The sequence below is a fragment of the Bidens hawaiensis genome, unplaced genomic scaffold, assembly GCF_021521415.1.
Source record: "Bidens hawaiensis isolate Kalapana, Puna unplaced genomic scaffold, B.hawaiensis_p1.1 tig00076379_1, whole genome shotgun sequence".
Lineage (NCBI taxonomy): Eukaryota > Viridiplantae > Streptophyta > Magnoliopsida > Asterales > Asteraceae > Bidens > Bidens hawaiensis.
In genome coordinates this window covers 20,630-38,572 of record NW_027503174.1, presented here as the reverse complement: position 1 = coordinate 38,572, position 17,943 = coordinate 20,630, and the positions used below count along the sequence as shown (strand labels likewise).

Here is a 17,943-nt window from a genome sequence, read left to right as displayed (position 1 = left end):
ATACTTGACAAACCTTGCGTGGGTTGTAACGATTCTCCTTATGCTTACCACAGTCAATGACATAGACTACATCATCTATTGTAATACTAGTTTCGGCAATGTTAGTGGCTATTATAATCTGAAAATAAGAGCAATTTACAGAATCAATCACATGAACATTAGGAACAAATTATTTGGAACTGATGATAGATAATTGATTACTTTAGAATGTACAATGTATCATTTGGATAATATATATATATATATATATATATATATATATGTTTGATGTTAGAATTAAAACTACCTCATTTATGAAACAAATGGGTTTGACTTGGTACAAAGGTTAATACAGAATGTTTTGACAAATAACTAACATGCCCTTTAATAAGGATAAATTTAAGAATAACAGATACAACTGTAGCTTAAAGGTGTTCATGGATAATTAACAGGTAGTGTCAGTTTGACAATTTTTTTAACCTGACATAAAATGATAAACCTAACAAATTGTTTTTATTCATTTAACCAATAAACTGTTTTCTTCTAAACAAATACGTTTCAAATGTAAATACACACACTTAATAATTTTCCAAAAGCATGAAGAGAAAGTTGAAATGATTATAGACTTTATTGTGGACAAGAAATTAGAAATTCTTGAAAGGTTAAAACATCCTCAAAACAAATTTTAATACTCCTCCCAATGGTAGATTGATAATCCCCTTCCAAAAACGGCTAATGAGTAAAGTAAATATTTTAACTGCAAGCCCAATAGAAACAACAAATTACATGCACAATTACGCTTGTTTCAATTTTTTTTCTTGGGATAGTAAACAATGTGGTTTATACAAGCATGCACATACACACATATAGATATAAACAAGTAACTTTATTTTTTTTGTTTTCAGTTAGCAGCCAGTCCTCGTAATCATGAACTGTAACCGAGCTGGCAAATTTTTCAGTTCGTTTAACCAAAAACTTATCAAAATAGTCTCTCCAACCTTTTTTTAACCTCAAAGCATGTTTTATTAGTAATCTTTAAATTTTATCTTTGACGCACTTGATAACAATTGGGAAGTAACCAAATAATATCATATAAGGATCTATTCTCCTTGTAAAATTTATATCATATGCTCATTTCAAAACCAATATTAAAATATAGTGTATTTACCTTACGAATATCATCAGGTGGTCTTAAGAACACCTTTTTCTGCTCAGATGATGCAATAGATGAATGCAATGGTAAAATCCAATCAGACGCTGCTCCACGAAATTGGTAAGAAGCAGCTAGCTTGTCTAGCAATGTGTGAATCTCAGAAACTCCCTGTTACATTTAACTAAATTAACCCATCTTAAATAAACAACAATAGATTAAATCATAACATAATTAATCAAAGGACTTACTGGTAGAAACACCAATACTGCACCCTCAGGGTAAGTTTCATCAACATGACAAATAAGGTCTTCTAGAAGATCATAATCAATAACATCTTGATTCAACTTTTTCTGTTCAGACAGTAACAGAATCTGCAAAATTAAACTCCACACAAGTGTATTAAGAACATTTACCAGATTTTTCAAGCATTATTATGAGCATTTACCATATTTTGCTGTGTTTGCTCGCTGTATGTTTGGTAGTTTTCTGGAACATAATACGGGTTTGAATAACCTTTGGATAAAACAGATTCATCACCCCATGCAGATAAGACGAGGTTTTCTTTCCCCTGTGATTATCAACAACTGCACCCTGAAATTATCAATGCTTTATTAAATTTGATTTTATTAATATGTGAGACACACATGTATTAATGTTAAAAAGAATAAAAACGAAAAGACAATTTTTACAGACATGCACAAACAAATGAGAATGATAAAGAGGAATGTGTGCATGACGAGACTAGTTTTTCAGCTTTTTGACTTTTACCCCTTCGAACTTGGAACATTTACAGTATAGACCCAATGAATTCTAGAGAATCTATTTGACTTATTAATGCATAGCCTTGTTGTCAGTGAACCCTTCGTGAACCGTCCGTCGGGGAGTTCGTAAACATTTTTTTGTTATTTAGTTAAATAAACTAACATGAACACATGTCTCGTTAGTTTATTTATGTTTGTGAACAGTCATTTACGTTCTTTCATTCAAGTTCTTTTATGTTCGTTCGTTTACATTCATTATGGTCTTACGTTTACGTTTGTTTAAGTCCATTCGTTTTCGTTTGTTAATATGCATTTAAACTCTTTAGGCACATTACAATTTCATCTAGTTTTAATAACTTATTAGGTCTGACACATTGTCATTCACATTTACATTCAGTTGGTTTTAGCTCAGTTATGTTGGTTCATCCTCATCTATGTTCAGTTATGTCCGTTTGTTTGCGTTCGTGACTGTTCTTTTATACTGTTAGCGAACAGACATATACAAACATGAACAGGATAACACCATTTGTTTAATTGTTCATGTTCGATCGTTTGTTCGGCTAAAGTTAAATGAACGAACACGAACATGATCCGTGCGTGATCGTTCAATTCGTTTACAGGCCTATTAACGCAAGAAAGGGGTAAAGATACCTTTTGCTTTGGTGTATCAGATCTCAAAGAAGCTGGGGAATCTGAAGCGAGTCGGTAATCGAGATTTTCATGAATATCCTCAAGAAAGTGGGTTGTCACGGGATGTGTTCGGCCTTGTGCATGTATAACAGGACAGTCACCAAAGTAATGTGAAAAAAGTTGTGAATCAACTGTTGCAGACCTGCAAAACACATCAATTCATTAATACAGTATGTAAAACATTGCACCGTTAAAATGAGAAAATATCATTGTTCATCTAAACATACATAAGGATAACTTTCAGCCTTTGTTGTGTGCGTTGGGCAGATTGCTTCTCAATAAAACTCTTCAAATAATTAGTAGAAAATCGCCCTGTTACAAAGTGAAGAGTTATAGAAAAAAGACATCTGAAAATCAGACTATAGTCGCACCCATCTGTTTTCAAGTACATACTATATGGTAGTAAAAGATATCAGAAATAACTAATTACACCATAAAATGTAATTACCTAAGTTGATAATATGAAACCATGTTAATCTCATAGTATGAGGAACAGATGAAATAGTCCTTGAAAAAAACAGAATTTAAATGACATACACTTAAATGAAAACTGACATAGCAACAAAGTAGATCATATACAAACTGTAATCTCACTAACTCACCAAGAGAGACCTTTCGTGCACTTCATCAACTATGACATGAGTTATATCAGCAAAGCTTTTGTTTCCCTGCAGTTTGAAATTGAAAAAGACTAAAAACTGAAATAATAAAAAATAATACTGATACTATAGCAACAGGATTCCTGTTATATATGAAACTTTTATAGATAACTGAATCATAAGCCTTAGTATAATCTCTAGTGTTTCATAAAGAGAATTACAGAGAGTAAGAAATACTAGATTTATAGCAGTTAAAGAAGCGTGGTCCAGACTAATTAGTTTGAAACTAATTCCAACAGGTTATATGTGTTTGACAAACCACATAAATGTAAAATCACATAAGTGTAAAAAATACAAGTAAAGCATTCACATGAAATGACGAGTACTAAAATAAAAATCTGCAATTTCAAGTAGAATTAAAGTTACTTAAAAGGAAAGCATACCACAATCATCCTCAACAGAATGCCAGTAGTACAAAACAGAAGTTTTGTTCTCTCAGTTCTGGCACTATCAAGACATACTTGATAACCAACCAAAGAATCTTTAGAACCTGGCGAAGATTCACAGCGCTCATCTGCAACTCTTTCAGCAACAGAAATCGCCTATAGAATAAAAATTGAAAAGGTTATATATGTATCAACTTGTGCTATTATTACAATTGCTTTGCGAATAATATAATCTATGTGCATGCATAATATTACAAACTGTTGACTAACCGCTATTCTCCTTGGTTGTGTGCACACAATATTACAAATCCCACCATGCCCCTGCTCAATCATGTCATCCAAGATAAATAGACGCACCTACATGAAACACTAGTTAATGTTTGTCTTGTATTAAGTACAAAAATAAACACTGGACAAAGCACTAAAATCAACAAAGCTTTAAATTTACCTGAGTTGTTTTTCCACAACCTGTTTCTCCACAGATAACAAGGACATCATTGTCTTTTAACAAATGCAAAATGTCTCCTTTCAGTTCTGCAATGGGAAGTGTAGCTCTAGATTTCAACATGTCCTGCAAAAACAATGCATACAAAATAAGTTACCCATAAGTCCATAACTGATCAAACACCATGTTATCTTAAAGCAAGCCGACAAAAGAGTTAAACTAACTGTAAGTATGCTAACCTCATACTTCTTCATATTTCTTTTACTCTCTTGTTGCTTTTTAAGATAAGAACTCTCCACCTGTTTATGATAGTCAGTACCTACAAAATGGATCAATGGAAGGAAGTGTATATGTTAAAACAGGTGGCTTCTGCAAGCAAAAATATAGATTCTTCTAGAACAAACCAAAAACATACTTCCAGCATTTTTATCAATACCAACGTCTCTTGAATTTTTATCTTCTTGAACATGAGATATTTGAGAATTAGAAGTATCCAATAGATCTTCAAAAACAACAGCATCAGACGCATCAGCATTAAGCAAAGAATCCACAAAGCCTGCCCTTCTGTCAACTTCAGTGTTTTTCACATCTCCTGATAAGTCCCCTGCAAGTTTTACACTTATTGGATCATATGCCAAAGTTAATAGTAATTTCAATTTGAAAAGAAAATACTGCTAAGTCTTAACATTTCTATTTTTGGTTCCAAAAGTTACCTTCCAGCCATTGCAGAACAAGTGAAGCATATGGATCTGTCATCATCAAGTGTACAGGTAGGTAAGAGCTCATACAAAGCATATCCAGCAACTCTGTTTTGTGCATCCTAAACACAAAAATATAAGAAATGCGAAGAAAATCATCAGTAGCTTTCGTGTAAGTACCCATGTTAAACAGAGGTGACAGTCACATGTTGACAAATCCAAACCATCACAATCTAATGCAAACATGGTAAAGTGATATAAAGCCAAAGTTTTATAATTAAAAGGATCATGCAGAATACCTCAGCAGTTTGAAATGATTCTCCAGGAGTAGGCGGTTGAAGAGTAGTTAGTCCTCCAACTTTTCTATTCTTACCCCTGCCACTAGCTTTACGTATCACACTCACACTGTAACTACTTCCATCTCTTGTGCCTTGTACTTTATTGTATTTTGGTGCCTCCCATCCAGATCTTTGACAAAGCAGCTGAAGAATGGCCTTAGGAATCTTTAGTGGCTCCCCCTATATGGAATATGATACTTGATTACAAGACCAGTATTTTGAAGAGAAATTTAAATTATGATAGACAAGAAAAGGTGCTCTGAGTAGTATCATAGTTTTCATGCATACATAAATTCATGAGATAGCTGATAGTCATTATGCAAACTTCTATCTGGAAGTAATGAGCTAATGACTATGATTTGTAACAACTGTTTACAAATTGTATTGAGTACCTACTTGTTCCTAAAGGCTCCACGCATTTACAATGGACATCTTTTGTTTCCTTGTACTATCCACACCCTAAATTATTTTGGTTAGCATATATATGTTTAAAAAATGTTATATATCTGAGAAAATGTGATGAGGGAGCTGATAATCCAGAAAAGAAAAATAGAGCGAGATAACCATAAACATTAGAGGCGGCAACTTTGAGTTATATCTCTCTTTAACGTATCAAACATGTGTAATAAAAAGAAGCTAATAAGAAAGCGAGTCAAATTGGTAGAACAAGTCGAAAGCTGCCCAAAGTGTGATTTAGTACATAAAACCTTCTAAACCACTATATTTAAGAAATAAGATTATTGCTGAACTACTATGATTTATGTAATCATTATTGACATAACTTTCAATACAAATTTTACAAATCTGGACAACTAGTGATCCTAGCCAAAAACTACTAGATTTGACCCATTATCCAACCCACTGAACCTGCCCATTCTTGCCGCCTCTAATAAACACCCCATAGACATAAATCAAGAGTAATTAGCACCATATGAAACACCAAAACAAACTCATGAAAGCAAGCATCACCTTTTTCCAAATTCCTTCCAATTTTTCCAAATTCTTTTCACTTGTTAACTCTTTCATTTTCTCCTTCTTTTGCATCTCCACAATCTCCGGAGGCAAAACTTGACCAGATGATGAATCTTCTAGAAACATATCACCAAGCTCAATATCTCCTGAGTCCTCGTCTGCATCTTGACTGAGAACATTTAACGACACCTCATCGGTAGAGCAATTATCTGTAACCTTTTCATTATCCTGTGGGCCCACTTGCTCGACAGTAAATTACATGCAACCATCTTCTCCACCTATTATAGCTTCAACGTTTTTGTTCTCCATGGCACGCTGACGACCCTCAAATTCTGCAGCTAATGTATCAACCGATATGCCTGCATGTCGTGTTCACATTATGTAAATTATACAGAGAAATGAAATTAAACGTATTAACAATGAATTAAACCAACCTAGGGCAGCCATATCTCCTGTTTAAGTTTACGAATTACTTGACCAGATTGTTCTTGGCCTTTCTTATCCTTTCTTTCTTTGGCCTTAATAGCTTGCAACCGAGCACTATGATATTCCTCTCGAATAATATCATAGCTTCTTGGCTCTGATGTCTAAAAAGAGAAAGCCATGCAAAGAATATTTGAGTGGTCACATAATAGTCTATACTACTTAAGTGTCATGCCATGTATAGCTGGATTTGAGTGTGCAAATTATGATGGATGTTTTAACGGGATTGAAAGGCTAAACACTTTTATAAACAACTGTAACTTACTGTTAGTGGAAGATGGAAGTAATAAGGTGATGCGAAGATCTGAACTTGGATAATAAGAACCATGATTTCTTATATTTCTCATAACAGATCAACATATAGCATCAACAGTACCTCTTCAACCGCAGCATCTTCCCAAGATTCATATTCATCCTACGAATAATGCAGAACAACACTTCATTAGTTTGCACTTTCAGTGACACATTATATTGTACAAAAGGATGACATGATTAGGTTTGTTATATAAGAAGGTAAATGATCTGATTAGCACTTCTTCTTGTTGCTCCGTATATTGACGTATCCAATCCGCTTGAGACTGCTGGACAGAATCCAATGTATCAACTTTTCGCTGCACTATACTCTTGATTGCTATTTCTTCCACTTCATGTTCAGTAGCAACTGATGAGTCAGGCAATGGGGCCCAGTCATCTTGTGCAGTTGATATGATGCCCACAGAGCCACCTAATGAGGCACAAAAAGTATAATATCAATAAACTTAAATCATATTAAAGTACATGAGAAATGTCCGTACCGTCATTTGGAAGAACTGCAGTACTACTGCGAAACTTCAAGGGCAGCTCATTTGGCGGCAATATCAAGCATAGCCAATCTAAAGCAGCTTCAAAAGTAGCACTTTCCTTTTCAACAAGTAAAAATGGAACATATCAGACAAGTTTTCTGATATTTTGAGCAAAAGAAACAGAAAGATTTGCAGACCTTATATACTATGAACCTATACTTGCCATTTTATTTGCTTCAGTTAACAACAATATACAAATCATATCATGTCTTAACTGCACTGTAAACCAAGAACCACAAATGTTATGTTGTGGTCTCCGATCCATCATGGGTCGGGTCCGGTTTAGACGAATAGACAGAATTAGGAGATTAAGCTGTTTGAGTTTTGGCCAAGCCCAAAAGCTCTAATCAGACCCAGTTTAGTTAAAGGGTTAAACCCTAATTGTCTAGTCTATATATTCTCTCCTGTACTTGTAAGTTTGTATCACTCAATAATAAGAAAACCCTAGTTATCGACAGTGGACGTAGGTCATACACCGTGACCGAACCACTTAAATCCTTGTGTCTCTTTCGTTTATTCTTTCGGTTTTACTATTGTATTCGTGTTTGTGTGTGACTCCGAACCTAATAATTGGCATCAGAGCCTGGTTCTCGATTATACACACAGTTCCGCCGCCGCTGCTTCGCTTCCGCCGCCGCTGCTACAGTTCCGCCGCCGCTGCTACAGTACCGCCGCCGCTACAGTACCGCCGCCGCTGATTAGGGTTCCGCAACTGCTGGTTCGTTTTTTCTGATCAGTTTCCAGTCCTTTTATTCCTTGGGTAGTTTGGTTGTTTGCTGTAATCAAAACTCAGTTTGGATAATGGCTGAGGACGGAAAGATCAAGATTGAGAAGTTTGATGGTCAGGATTTTGGATGGTGGAAAATGCAAATTGAGGATTTGCTATGTCAGAAAGACTTAATGGAAGCACTAGAAGAGAGGAAACCGGAAAGTATGAAAGATGATGAGTGGAAGGTACTTGACAGAAAAGCCATAGCTGTTATTAGACTCTCACTAGCTAAGAATGTGGCATTCAATATTGTAAATGAAACTACCACGTATGGTCTTATAAAAGCCTTGTCAAATATGTATGAAAAGCCTTCTGCATCAAACAAGGTATTTCTGATTAGACAGCTAGTTAACACCAGAATGAAGGAAGGGGCATCTGTTACCTCTCATGTTAATGACTTCAACACTATTATTTCTCGTTTGTCTTCTGTTGATATTGTAGGCCCCCCCGGGGCGTCGCCGATCGATACGAGATCCGCACGAGGTCTAGTAGTGCGGAATCCTCCTAGACTCGTTTATTGGTGTAAAGATGAAGAACACAAACACGTACACGAACAAATACACGAACAAATACAAGAACGGGATAAACAAATCTGCAGATTCTTATATAATAATCAAAACGAATTACATACCAAACTCGTAAACAAATGACGGCCGACCCGAGGTGAGCTCTACCTCGGGTCGTCCCACACGACTCTCACTCTCGGTCTCTCTTTAGACAAATAAACTGTAACACACAATACTCTAATTTCTGGATACCTAAAACTAAACACGACACACATATATATATATAAACTTCACGGGCTTGGGCCTGTAGGCGAAGTTGTTCATAACTTCGCCTATGGCGAAGTTGTGATAACTTCGCCTAAGGCAGAAGTTGTTACAACTTCGCCGTTGGCGAAGTTGTGCTAACTTCGCCTGTGGCGTTCCGCTGGTCTGAATTGCATAGCGACAGTCACAAAATGCACCAACAGTCTCCCCTTTGACCGTTGCTCTCAATTCTAACAAACACAAAAGATCATCTGTTACAAAACATGCACCAACAGACTCCCTCTTAACTGATGATCTTCTGTTTGCCCATCAACCAGCCGTGTCTGAAACTGTCCTATAGCTTCACAAATCTACCAGTCACCCAGCGTCTTCCATATCAGATCTCCCCTTCAGTGTAAGCTTCTCCGACTATAACGATTGAGGTCTTTGAAATGCATGCATCCTCGTGCCAATAGATCATCTCAACCAATCACGTGAGTCCATCTGACTTCACCAACACGTGAAGTTGGGCTTCCTCCACAACTTCACCAACTCGTCGGCATACGATAAGGTTTAATCTTCAACTACTCAACATCAAGTGATCAATTTCATCACAAAACCACATTGACAGAATCTAACACATGACCATTAATTAATCCGAAGCATCTTCAATCACCAGGGATAACGATCAAGAACATAAACACTTTAGTTCCCGATTAAATCCAACTTGTTCCAGAATTTTCACTCTAATAAATGAGCATCACGTTTCAGGATCCAATTCTCGAACGCCTTGAAAATAACATAAATAATATGCTCTGACCGCAGTCCAGTAATGACAAAAACCTTCACTTCAATTTGACTTTCTTCAGTTGGTCAACCTCGAGCAACAACAATTTTATTGCCCACAAACACCTAAATATGTGTCAATATCCAGTTTCAATCAATATCCCATTCACAAACTCAACTCCATATCCAGAGTTGACACGTATTTGTTCACACGTAAGACCCAGAGATAACAAGTTTCACTCGTTGACGGAACAACATCTCCGGTCTCACAATAATCGTGTACACCTGGCCATACAGACGAAAACACCAAAATACTTTTTTTTTTTTTTCTCGTTAACTTCGCCTAAAGTTAACTTCGTCTGTCCATAACTTCGCCTGGCTATAACTTCGCCGCCTAAAGTCAACTTCGCCTAAAGTCAACTTCGCCTGTTCATAACTTCGCCAGACCTTATATCTTCGCTGAAACCCTACGAACAGTGACGGCAACTTCGCCTGATGAACAATAACTTCGCCTACGGCGCTGTTCGGCCAGAAACGCACAGAAACGTGCCAGAAACACCAAAACGCAGATCTCGAACCATAGCATAAGAGCCTAATGCTCTGATACCACTTGTAGGTCCCCCGGGGCGTCGCCGATCGATACGAGATCCGCACGAGGTCTAGTAGTGCGGAATCCTCCTAGACTCGTTTATTGGTGTAAAGATGAAGAACACAAACACGTACACGAACAAATACACGAACAAATACAAGAACGGGATAAACAAATCTGCAGATTCTTATATAATAATCAAAACGAATTACATACCAAACTCGTAAACAAATGACGGCCGACCCGAGGTGAGCTCTACCTCGGGTCGTCCCACACGACTCTCACTCTCGGTCTCTCTTTAGACAAATAAACTGTAACACACAATACTCTAATTTCTGGATACCTAAAACTAAACACGACACACATATATATATATAAACTTCACGGGCTTGGGCCTGTAGGCGAAGTTGTTCATAACTTCGCCTATGGCGAAGTTGTGATAACTTCGCCTAAGGCAGAAGTTGTGACAACTTCGCCTAAGGCAGAAGTTGTTCTAACTTCGCCGTTGGCGAAGTTGTGCTAACTTCGCCGTTGGCGAAGTTGTGCTAACTTCGCCTGTGGCGTTCCGCTGGTCTGAATTGCATAGCGACGGTCACAAAATGCACCAACAGATATCAAGTTTGATGATGAAGTTCAAGCGTTACTCTTGTTATCCTCGTTACCCGAAAGTTGGTCAGGGACTGTTACTGCAGTTAGTAGTTCTTCTGGGAATACTAAGCTTACTTTTGAAGGAGTCCGGGATTTGATTTTAGGGGAGGACATAAGAAGAAGGAATTCTGGTGAGACATCTAGTTCTATATTGAGCACCGAAGGGAGAGGTAGGAGAAGAGAGAAAGGTAATGGCAGGGGTAGGTCAAAGTCTAGAAGAAGAAGTCAGTCAAAGCCCAGAAAAGACATTGAGTGTTGGAATTGCAAAGAAATTGGGCATTTCAGAAACCAATGCCCTAACCCCTCAATTTCAAAATAAAAGAAAGAATCTAAGAAGGAAGTTAATCTGGCCACCGGTTCAGATGATTCAGAAGGTTCAGAAGAGACTATTATCTGCTGTGTTGAAGAATCAACAGATTCATGGATTATGGATTCTGGTGCATATTTTCATGCCACTTATAGCACGAAGAAGATGAAGAATCTCCGAACAGGTAATTTTGGTAAAGTTCGTTTGGCTAATAATCATGCTGTTGATATCACGGGGATGGGGGATATTGAACTAAAAACTTCATTGGGCACCTCATGGACTCTAAAGGATGTTCGGGTCGTTCCTAGCCTTAGAAGAAAGCTAATTTCTGTTGGGCAGTTAGATGACCAAGGATATGATGTTATGTTTGGTGGGGGTAAATGGAAAGTTGTGAAAGGGAATCTTGTGATCGCCAGAGGTAAAAAGAAGGGCACTTTATACATGGTTGAAATTCCAGCTGATGGGGTAAATGCAGTGACCAGTGGACCGAGTCAGTCTAGTTTGTGGCACCAACGACTCGGCCACATGAGTGAAAAAGGGATGAAAATGCTCGTTGCTAGAGGAAAAATTCCAGAACTGAAGAAGGTTGAATCTGAATTTTGTGAACCATGTGTTTTCGGTAAAAAGAAGAAAGTATCTTTTGTGAAGACCGGAAAACAACCGAAAGCTCAGAAATTGGAGCTTATTCACTCTGATGTCTATGGACCAACTTCAGTCTCTTCTTTGGGAGGATCGCACTATTATGTCACCTTCATTGATGATTCGACACGCAAGGTATGGGTTTACTTTCTTAAAAATAAATCTGATGTTTTTGATACTTTTAAGAAATGGAAAACTGCTGTTGAATTGGAAACTGATTTGAAGGTGAAATGCTTGAAGTCGGATAACGGTGGTGAATACGTTAGCAAAGAATTCCGTGATTATTGTGAAGAGTACGGTATTCGGATGATCTTTACAGTCCCTGGCACTCCTCAACAAAATGGAGTGGCAGAACGAATGAACAGGACGTTAAATGAAAGGGCAAGAAGTATGAGACTTAATGCCGGGCTTCCAAAGACGTTCTGGGCAGATGCAGTTAACACTGCAGCTTATTTAATTAACCGGGGATTGTCAGTACCGCTGGGTTTCAAGACACCAGAAGAAGAGTGGAAAGGTAAAGCTGCAGATTATAAGCATTTGAAAGTCTTTGGGTGTAGCGCTTATGATCTAGTGAAAAATGACAAGCTTGATGCTAAAGCTAAAAAATATGTTTTCATTGGATATGGGTCAAACGAAATGGGCTACAGGCTTTGGGATTTAGAAAGCAGAAAAGTAGTCAGAAGCAAGCATGCAACTTTTAATGAGGCTGAGTTATACAAAGATAGAAACACTTCAAAATCAAGGGTTCAGAAAGAGCAGGTTGAATATGAAATTGATGCTCAGAAAAAGACAGTTGAGTCAGCTACCGAACCCGAGACAGAAACTGAAGAAACCACAGTTCCTGAATTTGAAGATGATGATATTGGTGGAAATGAAGAGTCAGAGGGAGTCTCTGACAGTGGGAGTTCAGAGTCTGAGGATGAACAGTCTCCACAAGAACCTGACCCGCCTCAGCACTGGGTTAGGAGGTCCACCAGAGTTTCTAAACAGCCGGTACGTTACAAACCTTCAGTTAATTATCTCCTTTTAACTGAAAATGGTGAGCCAGAGAGTTATTATGAAGCACTTAAGTTGAAAGATTCGCTCCAGTGGGAGCATGCTATGAAGGAGGAGATGAACTCTTTGAGTAAAAACCAGACATGGGTTTTAACCAAGTTTCCACCAGATAAAAGAGTTCTACAGAATAAATGGGTCTATAGAGTCAAGGAAGAACATGATGGGTCTAAACGATACAAAGCTCGTTTAGTGGTCAAGGGTTTCCAGCAAAAGAAGGGAATTGATTATAATGAAATATTCTCTCCAGTTGTGAAGATGACCACCATCAGATTGATCTTAAGTATTGTTGCTGCAGAAAAATCTAGAGCAATTAGATGTTAAGACAGCATTTTTACATGGTGATCTTGACGAGGAGATCTATATGGCACAACCTGAGGGATTTCAGGTTGCCGGGAAAGAAAAATGGGTCTGCAAATTGAAGAAAAGCTTGTATGGTCTGAAGCAGGCACCTAGGCAATGGTACCTAAAGTTTGATGATTTTATGGTGAGAACTGGGTACAAGAAATGCGAGGCCGACCATTGCTGCTACTTAAAGAAGTTTAAAGGCTCATATATCATTCTACTTCTTTATGTAGATGATATGTTAATTGCAGGATCTGATATGAAGGAGATTCGTAAGTTGAAGAAACAGTTGTCTGATGAATTTGAGATGAAAGATCTTGGTCCAGCCAAACAGATTTTGGGGATGAGTATATCCAGAAAGAAAGATGGCTCCATAACACTATCCCAAGAGAAATACATAGGGAAAGTGTTAGAAAGATTCAGGATGAATGATGAGAAGACTAAACCGAGAAACACACCTTTGGGAAGTCATTTCAAACTTACCAAAGACCAGTCTCCCAGAACAGAGGAAGAAAGAACAGAGATGGCTAAAGTTCCGTATGCATCTGCTGTTGGCAGTCTCATGTACGCCAAGGTTTGTACACGGCCAGACATTGCTCATGCTGTAGGGGTAGTTAGTCGTTTTATGTCGGATCCGAGAAAGGAACATTGGGAAGCGGTGAAATGGTTACTCAGATACTTAAAGGGTACTTCCAGTTTGGGGTTATGTTTTAAGGGGAAGGATACAATTCTCAGGGGTTATTCAGATGCTGATCTGGGTGGATGTAAGAAGACGTTTAAAAGCACTACTGGTTATGTTTTCACAGTTGGGGGAACAGCAGTATGTTGGATGTCCAGACTTCAGAAAAGTGTTGCTTTATCAACCACTGAGGCAGAATATATGGCAGCAGCCGAAGCAAGTAAAGAATTAGTATGGTTGAGAACTTATCTTGAAGAGTTGGGAAAGAAACAGGCAGAGTTCTTCTTATATTGTGACAATGAGAGTGCAGTGAAACTTGCAAAGAATCCAGTCTATCATTCGAAGACTAAGCACATCGGGAGGAGATATCACTTTGTCAGAGATTTGATCAGTGATGGTGTTTTCAGTTTGAAAAATATCTCAGGTGCTAAGAATCCAGCAGATATGTTCACCAAGCCAGTGATACTGGATAAGCTGAAGCTGTGCAGAGCTTCAGCAGGCCTTCAGGAATAATGTTGAGAAGGCGAAGGGTAACTAGGAGGTGCAAAACCAGATGGGTTTTATTTTACATGTACAAGGCAATGCAGGTGGAGACATTTTACGTCTCCAAATGGGAGCAGGTTGAAATGTTTGACGCATCCAAGTGGTGGTTTAGAGAAGATGGCTCGAAGCCCAAGTGGGAGATTGTTATGTTGTGGTCTCCGATCCATCATGGGTCGGGTCCGGTTTAGACGAATAGACAGAATTAGGAGATTAAGCTGTTTGAGTTTTGGCCAAGCCCAAAAGCTCTAATCAGGCCCAGTTTAATTAAAGGGTTAAACCCTAATTGTCTAGTCTATATATTCTCTCCTGTACTTGTAAGTTTGTATCACTCAATAATAAGAAAACCCTAGTTATCGACAGTGGACGTAGGTCATACACCGTGACCGAACCACTTAAATCCTTGTGTCTCTTTCGTTTATTCTTTCGGTTTTACTATTGTATTCGTGTTTGTGTGTGACTCCGAACCTAACAACAAAGACAACAGAAGGAGATATCTATGTAATACTTGAAGTGTTTCCTTGTAATCGTTTCGGAAAATTTACATAATTATTAAAAGCCCTCACTTCTTGCGCCTAGGCCCATTTTCCAGGCAAGGCCCAATATATGCGCTTCTAGTTCCTAGACCCTCGGTTCTTGAAGTTGTCGACACCTCTATTGGTATTGATGACGAATCAAGAATAATGATCATTTGAACCTTTATTATTTATTACTTTTTGAACTTTTGGTTTTAATGTTTTGAACTTTTGGTACTTTACCTTGAACATTTTTGTTATTCAAGCTTCGGAATTACATTTGAATCTTGACTCTTTTAGAACTTTTGGTACTAATTAGATAATACTAAATGTTATATAATAGCTTTTGTTTATTTTATATAAAGAATACTATTATTTTTAGTACATAATATAATATATTTCAGTGCACTTTTTTTCTTAGGCACTCACTTTCTTTTGTGCCTAGGCCCCCAGGCAAGGCTTATGCTCCTAGAGTGCACCTAGTGCCTTTGATAACTATGGTTATTTAGCAATAAACATGAATGTCAACAACATAAAAAATGTATAGATACAGCAAATGCATTAGTCCTTTCACACATTTGAGACCAGCATAACTAGAAACCTAATGAATCCACAATAGTAAGTTGAAAGAATTGTTAAGTAAGCAGTGATCAAAACTTAATCTGAATATGTTTCATAACACAAGTCCTATTGTGTCAACTGTGAGATGATTACATCAATAATTATCCAATTTCAATATAACAAATAGCAATACATAAAACCCTAGGTTTAAACCTGCATTTGTCCTATCAACACACAATGAGTTGAATTACAAAATGAAGATAACTGAAATTGAAAACATACATACATATACCTTGAGATGAGAGAGAGAGCACGTTCAATATGATCATCAGTGAAGCCTTCACAGGACAGCTTCTCGTAAACGGAGTGTAGCCTCTTCGCCTTCTGTGCCTTGGTAAGATTAGAATTAGAAGAAGAGTCTTCGTGTAGCGGAGTTGAACGCGCGGAGTTGAGTAAAAGGCGTCGGAGGCGGTTTTCGTTTTGGGCGGATATTTGGAGCTTAGGACCACCACCAGTAGAAGACTGCGGCTTGCTTTTGGATGAAGAAGAAGAAGAAGAAGAAGAAGAAGATGATGACTTCTGCTTCTGCTGTTTCTGTTTCTTCGGAACCATGTTTGTGTGTCTCGCCAGAGAAGTTGCAGTGATTATTGTGTAGTGCGATTACGCAACGTAGAATGGGCCTCTTGGGCTTCGAATAACGGACAGTTTTATTTCATCTTCGCTCCACATAATAATAATAATAATAATAATAATAATGGGTTATGTTATAATAAAAAGTATAGTTTTTGTAAGAAGGATAAGAAGTAATCTTGTCCATTTATTTTGAACAGGTTGAAATTAGTTTAAGCGGAATCATGTGTGAAAATAAGGGGAAGGACATAAAGGAAATAACACATTTTGTTCACTTTCTCTCTCCACATGCAAGGCACATGCCAAATTCCCTCATCATTTTAAAACGTCCATAACTTTTTTTTATGACGTTTTTATTGAAAAACAATTTCACCATAATAACGAGTGTCTTTTTATCTTTTATATGAGCACCATATAGTTATATAAAATTTAAAAAAAAAAATTAGTGGGTTTTTTACGTATTGTGTTTTACCAAAATTGTGTTTTACAAAATTATGTTATACAATTGTATTTATCATTGTGTTTTTTTTCTCATAGTGTTTTTTTCCATTGTGTTTTTTACATTGTGTCATACAATTGTGTTTTTATCATTGTGTTTTTTTTCATAGTGTTTTTTTCCATTGTATTTTTTACATTGTGTTTTTTAAATTGTGTTTCTCATAGTGTTTTCTATTGTGTTTTTTCGGCGGCCGTTTTCCGGCGACTTTTTTTCGGTGAATTTTCTAGCATTTTTTCCGGCGAAATTTCTCGAGGATTGTTTTCCGGTGACTTTCCGACGACTTTTCTGGTGAAATTTCCCGACGAAATTTCCATAGACTTTTCCAGCAAGGTGGTGGCGGTGGGTGACGGTTGTGGTGGCGGTGAGCGGTGGAGTGGTGGTGGTTGTAGGAGATGGGTGAAGATGTAAGTAGGTTTTATGTAAGTGGGTTTTTGAAATTAATTTAAGTGGGTTTTGAGATTAAAGTAAGTGTATTTTAATATTAAAGTGTTAAAAACTAAAATACATTCTTCCTAACCTTCTTAGGAAAATCAAACTAACCCTAATAATAATAATAACAATAATAAAAGTGAAGTGCCAAAATCGTCCATAAGGTATGGTCAAATATGCGACTTTCGTCCAAATAGTTTAATTTTTGCAGCTGGACCACTGAAGTTTCCTATTTCTTGCCAATGTCGTTCAAATCACTAAATCAGTTAGTTTTTAACGTTAAATGAAGTGTACATCGTCTTTTCAAGTTCTTTTATTATTGTATTTCTTTTTTACCCACTTTATACTAAATATTCCTTTCATATAATAATTCTTCTTCAAATTCTTATGCCCAAACGCAAACATCATCCACTAGCACTAGGAAAACCTGATTCCTTACCCACCATCAAATCGAAAACCAACAATTTCTGCAAAAGCAAGATCGGAAAACTAAAACCAAGATCAGGATCGAGATGTTTTGGAGCAAATCGGAAAACTAAAATTCCGATGAGCATCAATCGATTTACATTTTGGGGCAAATCGAAAAATCAAAGAAAGCAGATCTGAAATTGTGAGCATGTTTAAAGTTTGCTATCGGTCGGAGCAACAACAAAATGTAGATATGTGGTCACTTGAAGTAATGAAACAGATTTGTTGTTGATATGAAACGAGATATGAATGGAACTAGGGTTTGGTGAGAACCAGACTGCGACGGCGACGGCGACGGCCATGTGGTCCGTGCCGGTGATTTATAAAACCT

General features: G+C 37.3%; 1 pseudogene; it reads right to left on the bottom strand.

Moving 5' to 3' along the window:
• Window positions 1-13: 13 nt before the first annotated feature.
• LOC143606650 (DExH-box ATP-dependent RNA helicase DExH7, chloroplastic-like) lies at window positions 14-16,198 on the bottom strand (annotated as a pseudogene).
• Window positions 16,199-17,943: the final 1,745 nt, after the last annotated feature.